Raw genomic sequence first — 9,035 nt, 5'->3', positions numbered from 1 at the left:
GCCTCTCTTCTCTTTGATGTCCAACAAGGCCATCCTCTGCTACATATATAACTGGAACTATGGATCCCTCTATGTGTACTCTTTTGTTGGTGGTTTAGTCCCTGGGAGCTCTGGGAGTACTGGATGGTTCATATTGTTGTTTCTCCTATGGGGCTGCAAGCTCCTTCAGCTCCTTCAACCTTTTCTCTAGTTCCTCCATTGGGGAGCTTGTACTCAGTCCAATGGTTGGCTGAGAGCATCCACCTCTGTATTTGTCAGGTACTGGCAGATAGCTATATGGATGAGAAGCACGTAAAGAAATGTTCAACCTCTTTAGTCATCAAGGAAATGAAAATCAAAACAATTCTGAGATTCTACCTCACACCAGTCAGAATGGTTAAGATAAAAATCTCAGGTGACAGCAGATGCTGGCAAAGATGTGGAGACAGAGGAACTCTCCTTCAATGTTGGTGGGATTGCAAGCTGGTACAACCACTCTGGAAATCAGTTTTTACATCAGAAAATTGGACATAGTACCCTGAGGACCCATTTATACCACTCTCGGGCATATTCCCAGACGATTTTCCAACATGTAATAAGGGCACGTGTTGTGCTATGTTCATAGCAGCCTTGTTTATAATAGCCAGAAGCTGGAAAGAATCCAAATGCCCTTCAAAGCAGGAATGGATACAGAAAATGTGGTACATTTATATAATGGAGTACTACTCAGCTATTAAAAACAAGTATTCATGAAATTCTTAGGCAAATGGATGGAACTAGAAAATATTATCTGGGTGAGGTAACCCAATCACAAAAGAACATACAGGATATGCACTCACTGATAAGTGGATATTAGCCCCAATGCACAGAATACAATTCACAGACCAAATGAAGCTTAAGATGATAAAAGACCAAAGTATGTATACTTTGGTCCTTCTTAGAAGGGAGAACAAAATACCTATGGGAGGAGATACAGAAACATATTGTGGAGCAGAGACTGTAGGTAATCACGACAGTGCCCAACCTAGGGTCCATTCCATATACACCCAGCAGACTCAGACACTATTATGGATGCTGAAGATATTCTATGTTGGTTATAATTACTACATAGGCATTCACAGAGAAAGACTCAGACAAATTTATTTTAATTGAAAAGATATACAACATGAAAGACACATGGAAAACAGTTTGACTTTAAAAAAATGAACATAATATTCCTTATGATTCCTAAGTATCTACCAAAATACTTCACTCCACACAAAGATTTGTGAATCAATATTTCTAGACCTATTGCTTTTAACAACACAAGTGTTTACAAGCCTCAACAATCTATTCACTAACTCATAAACATATATGAAAAAGAAAAGACATGCAGGATAAATCTCATTGTATTTTATCATGTTTTTCTTCATAGAAGCAAAATGTATAAGTGATCACTTACCATTCTTGAGTAAAGGGGTAAATAAAAATTGTTCATGAATAGGTCAGGGATTTTGTCTGGGGTAATGAAAATGATATGCAATTTGATAATTATGATTGCTGATTTTTAATATGAATCTTAAGTTACACATGGCTGGCTTAAACATGCAAAAACCATGAATTTTATAGTAAGCCTGTTATAGCTGTCTCCTAAGAGGCTCTGTCAGAACCTGACAAATACAGAGGCAGATCCTCTCAGCCAGCCATTAGGGTCCCCAGTGGAGGATTTAGATAAAGGAATGAAGGAACTGAAGATGTTTGGAACCCCATAGGAAGAACAACCATATTAACTAACCAGAACCTCCAGAGCTCCCAGAGACTAAACTGCCAACCAAAGAATACATATGGAGCGACCCATGCCCCAGCTGCTTATGTAGCAGAGGATGGCCTTGTTTGGCATCAATAATAGGAAAGACCATTTGTCCTGTGAAGGCTGGATACTGCAGTGTAGGGGAATTCCAGGGCTAAAAAGTGGGAGAGTGTGGGTGGGTGGGGGAGCACACTCATAGAAGCAGGGGCAAGAGGGATGTGATAGGGGTTTGAGGATAAGAAACAGAGAAAGGACATAACAATTGAAATGTAAATAAAATAAAATAAAACAGTAAAACTAAAGAACACTTAAATATGAGTAATTCATGCCAAACCATTAATGAAACATACTATTTAGGGGGGTCCTTACTCTACTAGGTGATACTCTATTAGAAGATGGCTTGCCAGGTGATAGATAAGACGACTACCAAGTGTACATCAAAAAGCAGGTATCCACGTGAACTTGTTATCATCTCTGAACCATTGAAGTATGAGACCACATATTCATATAGTATGCAAAAGTGAAGAGTGTTTATTGAACAAATTCCTGTATGCAGGGGCCCAATTCCATCCAGATGGAATGGAATTTGCAGATTCAGTTTTAAAGCAGAAAATGAGGAACTTTAGGGAAGGGTAGATGATCTGTATCTTGATTGGTGAGTTCTATCTCTGATGGTCTGGGTGATGCTATGATTGGTTATGGTCTTGCTTCAAGCATACTTAACTAACTCTTCTTGCTTCATACAAAAGAGTGTAACTCTTGACTGTCTTTTTTCAAGCTAGGGAAGGTTCTCTTTTACATAAACCTGCTGCTGTTCCAATAACTGACATGCTGTGTTCTGGGAAGTAGGCCTGATTTCCTGAACTGCTAGTTTGCAGCCTGTCAGGGACTCAGTGTGACTTAGGCAAATTTACTCTTTTCAAACTTCCAGTAGTTGTGACATCTTTTACAAGATGTGGATCAAATCCCAGACCAAATCCCAGCATAGAGATGGGAGTTCAGTAGAAATTACGTTTCCTGTGTGAGTAGTTATTGGCAATTCTTAGTTCCTGGGAATGGAAGGTCAAATTTCTCTAAAAGTACATAGCTTCTAATAATTTGATCATGAACCAGTGGAAATCTCTATATACATGCATATTTGGGAGCATAAATTGACCTTGATAGAAAAATATAATATTAATTAGTTAATGAAGAAGAGAGTAAATATGAGGAGATCTGGGGAAGTTAGAGGCTGAATATGATCAAAACATGCTGTACAAATTTTTCAAAGAATGAAAAAGAAACAATTAAAAATAGATATTTATCACAGTTGCAGTTACTATAATCTATTCTCAAAAGAAATGATATATTTTATTTTTAAAAATCTACACATTTCTAATATTTACCTTAAAATTTTGACTTTTCTATAATTCTGTCAATTAGCCTTAATATAAAATTTATGATATAAAATATTAGAATTATTACTTAATTCTCTATTAAATAGATTAACTTTGAAATTTATGTTACTTCTAATGTTTGTATAATTTTACAATAATTACTTATCACTTACTATTTTGCAAACAAAATGGACACAAGACATTTCTTGGATATTTTAGACATATATATATATATATATATATATATATATATATATATATGGGGGGGGGGAGGTGTGTGGGTGTGTGTGTGTGTGTGTGTGTGTGGGTGTGTGTGTGTGTGTATCAGAGTGGGTGGCTAATAATATAAGTGATCAGCATTACTCTTATCAGACATTGAATAGTCTACGTTAATCAAAGATTAGTTTTATTACATAACCAAATAAGTCTAAAAAATGTTTAAATTTGAAAATGGCTTATTGTTATTTTTAATGTACTAATGGGACTGTATACAATTCGAATGATCTAAGCTAGTTGGTATAAGACACTGCACTTAATAGCTCTTTCCTCCTTCCCTCCTTTTCTTTATTCTTTTCCTTTTGATTACACATATTACCATTTGGTCAATATTTGCAAAATTTATAAAAGCAGTTTATATATAAATTTATTATCTCATTGAGTGTCTATACTGAAATAGTTGCTTTGACTTTTTCTGAAATATCATCTTAATGAGACCCAGGTGTATTTCTAATTTTTTATATTCTGTCTGTCTGTATGTCTGTCCATCTGTCTGTCTCTCTAGAATTAATTTGTGAAGGTGGAGGTCAGAGGATAACATTCATTAGTTAGTTTTTCTTTCCTGGGACTGAACCCAGATTGTCAGGCTTGGCAGCAGGTTATAACTTATAAACCCCTCATCAGACAAAAGTAAATGTTTATGTTTAGTAACTGGACCTGCTATGGTGCTATTGCTTTTTATGATATAACCATAGCAAAACTTTCTGCAAAGATGGCTACTTCATCCCTTGCTTTATTTTGTTTTATTTTCCAAGGTTATCATGATACTGATTATAAGCTTCTATTATAAGAACTCAAGGTTGTTTTGAAAGAATGTTTGTTTTTCTTTTTGTTAAAGCCTTACATTAATTTCTTCTCCAAATTCTTATCATCCAGGTATTTGACTATTAATTTCTCAAATACGGAATACTGTAGAAATATTTTTGCATTAGAAGAAAATTACATAGTGGAACAAGTCACACATTTGCCATGCCTGACTTGACATTTAGGTATGGGTAAGATTTCTCATGTTTTCAATAATTGGGAAACTCTCAGAAATGGAGCACATTCTCATGTGCTTACTTTAACTGCCATAACTGTCAAACATCCCAAATGAGTCTTATCTTTCTGGGTTGTCAAGAATGTTTTTTCATATAAGAATGATGTGATAACATACATGGTTCTAATAAACAGACTGCTATCCAGCAAAAAGCTATCCATACTGATTATGGATCTGACAAGCACTTGTGAGAAGGTAATGGAAGACAGCTGCTTTAGGTGACCTCTCATATGTCCCAAAAAGTGTTCCTCTCCTCTAATAAGGGACTCTTTCTAGGAGTTATACTCTAAGGAGCTTATCAAGAGAGAAAGGATAACAGGCCAAGAGGTATTATATAATGTTACACAGTTAAAAATGTGAGGATGGGATTTCAGGACTAATTTGCTAAACTTCTCATGTTCTTTTTTTATTTGCTGCAGTTGTAAATGCATTTTGGACAAATTTTCCACTCTATTCATATCATTCCTACCACATACACAATTCAGAGTATTTGTTATCTTGGAAGAATTTCTCTAATTTATTCGTGATTCCAAATCTTAATGCAAAATAAGGCATAGTAGATAACGTACTTTATAAAGAAGTTAGGTAATGAAAGAAATTATTTTATCTAGTTGTTTGAGAATGTTACATGCCAGCAGACATCCTTGAAGTTCTTAGATTCTAAGTGGGGGGGGGGTGTAAAAATAAAAAAAGAAGTTGTAACTTTTAAAATATAATCTGCAGAAATTGATAGAGAGTAAAATCACGTGCTACATAAGCATGATGATCTGAGTTCAAATCCCCACTATCCATTTTAAGAATAAAATCCAAATGTGGCTATAAAATTGTAAACTTTCTGTGGATGGAGACAGCAGGATTGATAGTGTTTATTGGCTTCAAGCCTAGGTTCAGGCTCAGTAATTCAGTGAGATACTATATCTGATTGAAATACAGTGGCAGAAGACTCCCTACATTTTCCTTAAGTATACGTCTACACTGAAGCTATGCAGAGAGCTCTAGGATACATACAAACCCCAAAACACACATACACACACACATGCACATGCACACACATGCACATGCATGCGCACACAAACACGCACACACACACACACAATCGCTCAAAATAAAATTATGTGCTAAGATGATGAGATAGGATTTCTGGCACTTTTCCCCTTTAGGACCATTAATTTGAACAAATATTCTTTGATGAAATGTGAACACCTTCATGAGAGCTAAAGAATCCAGATTAGAGATAATGACAATCATGAAGTATACAGTTATCAGAAATAGATGTACAAGAGTAGCAAGAACAATTTTATATAAACAACTTCAATTTTCCCCATGACACAGTTTTGAAAACAATACTTTCCCTATAGAAGAAGAATTGAGTGTCTGATTTCATCACAGACCACAATTACTTTTCCAAATAAACGTCACCATTCGACAAATTCTGATGACTCAGTATCATCTACCTCAGTGTTGACTTAATCACAGGATCATTCATTCCAGGCCAGTCCATATAAACTCTGATGATATAAAAAAATTAATATCATACACACACACACACACACACACACACACACACACATATATATGAAACTCAAACAGCTCAACAGTGAAATATTTAACAACTGTTAAATGAATAGGGTAGAACTGGCATAATGAGCTGTATTTTTGTAATGCAGTTGTACAAATGGATAGCAAATATAAAAAAAAAAACTATGCATTATCACCAGCAATCAGAAAATTGAAGAGAAAAATCATAAGAATATACTACTCATTAATAAGATCACTTTTGGAAAGAATAGTTGGCAAAGATTCAGCATGATCACAGTTAAAATAGAATAAGATTGACTTGGAAAAAATACCCAGAAATATCTTATATTCAAAAAAACAGAAATTGCATGATTTGAAAATTCCAATATTAAATATAAGCACCAATTAAACAAAATGAGTACCTCAAAGAGATCTCACATTCAAAAATCATTATGGAATTATATGTAATAGTCAAGATTTGGATTTAACTTGTGTTCACTAAAAAAAATGCATGATTTTAACAGCTGTCACTCTTTTTCATAATAGAATATTATTTAGCCATAATAATAGGTATGAAAATGGCAATGCCATCATGTACAAATTGATTAATCTGACATGTATTTTGCTACCTGCAACAAAACACAAGAAAACAAATACTGCATTATCTCTCTTGTCTGTTGGTTATGAATGAGTCTGCTACATAGAGTTAGACTGGATAATAATGTCACCAGATGAGATGAGGAAAAAAGGAGAGAATGAATGGGTACAAAATAAAATGTTCCAATCATACATGATGAATTCTGTTATAAAGCAATATTGAGATCAGGAACAAGTGTAGTCCTCTATCGTATCATTGAAGTTTGCTAGAAGAAATTTGGCCTGTATAAAAAAATGAGCTGATGAATGTTAATTAACTTTATCATAACAATAATTTAATAATGTGTTTTAAAGTACAATGTCACATTGTACTATTTCAATGCACACAGTTATTGTCACATAAATCCCAGTAATACTGGAAAGCAAGTAAATACAGAAACAAAGCAAAGGTGGTCACGGGTGCTTAAAAGCAAATATCGAATTTGCTGTGATCAATGAAAAAACACTGTCTGCTTGCATTATTTATTAAAATCATTTTTGATACATGCTGGAATTAAGGCAGTTTAAATGGTATCAAATAAAATGCAAATGTGTGTCTAAAAGTACACTGTATACAACGGTTATAACCTACTCATAAAGGCTCAGATTATGGGACAAGGGAAGAACATTCAATGAGGCAATAGGGTATCTTTCCTTTAATGAATACCAGAAGTGCTGTTCAAGAGTCTTAGAAAAAATGCATTCCTCTAAGCTAAAGTCATATGTATGGGTAATATAAAATGTGGTATGTACATAAACATATATCAACTTTGTCTCACTTAATGTTCTTAATAAAATAGTAATTATTCTAAGGAAAATAGATAATAATAACTTAATATTTAAAAATAATTTGTATTTATTAATTTGTTATATATTTTCAAGCTTTTATTCTTGCTTTATAATAGTGTTTTACTTTTATTATCATAAGACTACAATATGTAATATGTCTAAACACTTTTTGTAAAAAAATTGTAAGTTTGCCTATGCAATGTCACATTGCAACCTTACAACTATAAACTATAGTTATAACCTTAAACTATAAATTGTCATACTTTGTATGATATTGTCAAACTGATATGTCATTACTCTTTGATTTAATTAGTCTCTCTCCCACATTGTCCTTCTCCATCTCCTCAGCCCAAAACTCACTGATTCTCTTTCATCCTTAAATATTTGTTCCTTGTCCTTTTATTTCATGTCATGATTCTTACATTATTCTTATTTTCATATTCCCCAATCTCTTATGTTTGTTTCCTCCTACTTATAGTCATTTTTATACTTTAATAACTTGACAAACACACACACACACACACAAGCACGCCCTTAAAAGTAGATTCAATAATATACAAGAGTAAACATGTCATATCTTGTATTTTTCTATTGTTTATAGGTGAATGAATGGGATTAGAAATAATCATTCTGAGTGAGATAATCCTGGCAAAGAAAAATGTCATGTTTTTCTTGAACATTTGTTGATACTAGCTTTGATTCTTTAGGTATGTATATTGCATTTTAAATACCTACACATACCAGAAATGTATTAAGGGGCCAGGATGAAAGAAGGATTCAAGGGAGAGATAGAACACAGAGGCATAAAATATTAAAGGGGAATAATGGAAGGTGGGAATGGGAGCACAAGTCATAGGATGGAATACAGTTTAAAGGCATCTTGAAGAGTCATGTAAAAAGTCAAACTATCATTATTTGCAGACGACATGATCGTCTACCTAAGTGACCCAAAACACTCCACTAGAGAGCTCCTACAGCTGATAAACAACTTCAGCAAAGTGGCAGGTTATAAAATCAACTCAAGCAAATCAGTGGCCTTCCTATACTCAAAGGATAAGCAGGCTGAGAAAGAAATTAGGGAAATGACCCCCTTCACAATAGCCACAAACAGTATAAAGTATCTTGGGGTGACTCTTACCAAACATGTGAAAGATCTGTATGACAAGAACTTCAAGACTCTGAAGAAGGAAATGGAAGAAGACCTCAAAAAATGGGAAAACCTCCCATGCTCATGGATCGGTAGAATCAATATAGTTAAAATGGCCATTTTGCCTAAAGCACTATACAGATTCAATGCAATACCCATCAAAATCCCAACTCAATTCTTCACAGAGTTAGAAAGAGCAATTATCAAATTCATCTGGAACAACAAAAAACCCAGGATAGCTAAAACTATTCTCAGCAACAAAAGAAAATCTGGAAGAATCAGTATCCCTGACCTCAAGCAATACTACAGAGCAATAGTGTTAAAAAAAACTGCATGGTATTGGTACAGTGACAGGCAGGAGGATCAATGGAACAGGATTGAAGATCCAGAAATGATCCCACACACCTATGGCCACTTGAATCTCGACAAAGAGGCTATTTGTGCTTTTATATACATTTTGTAATTTGTTTGTAATTTGCTTTCTAG

Source organism: Apodemus sylvaticus, chromosome X, assembly GCF_947179515.1.
Source record: "Apodemus sylvaticus chromosome X, mApoSyl1.1, whole genome shotgun sequence".
NCBI lineage: Eukaryota > Metazoa > Chordata > Mammalia > Rodentia > Muridae > Apodemus > Apodemus sylvaticus.
This window is presented reverse-complemented; position numbering follows the sequence as displayed.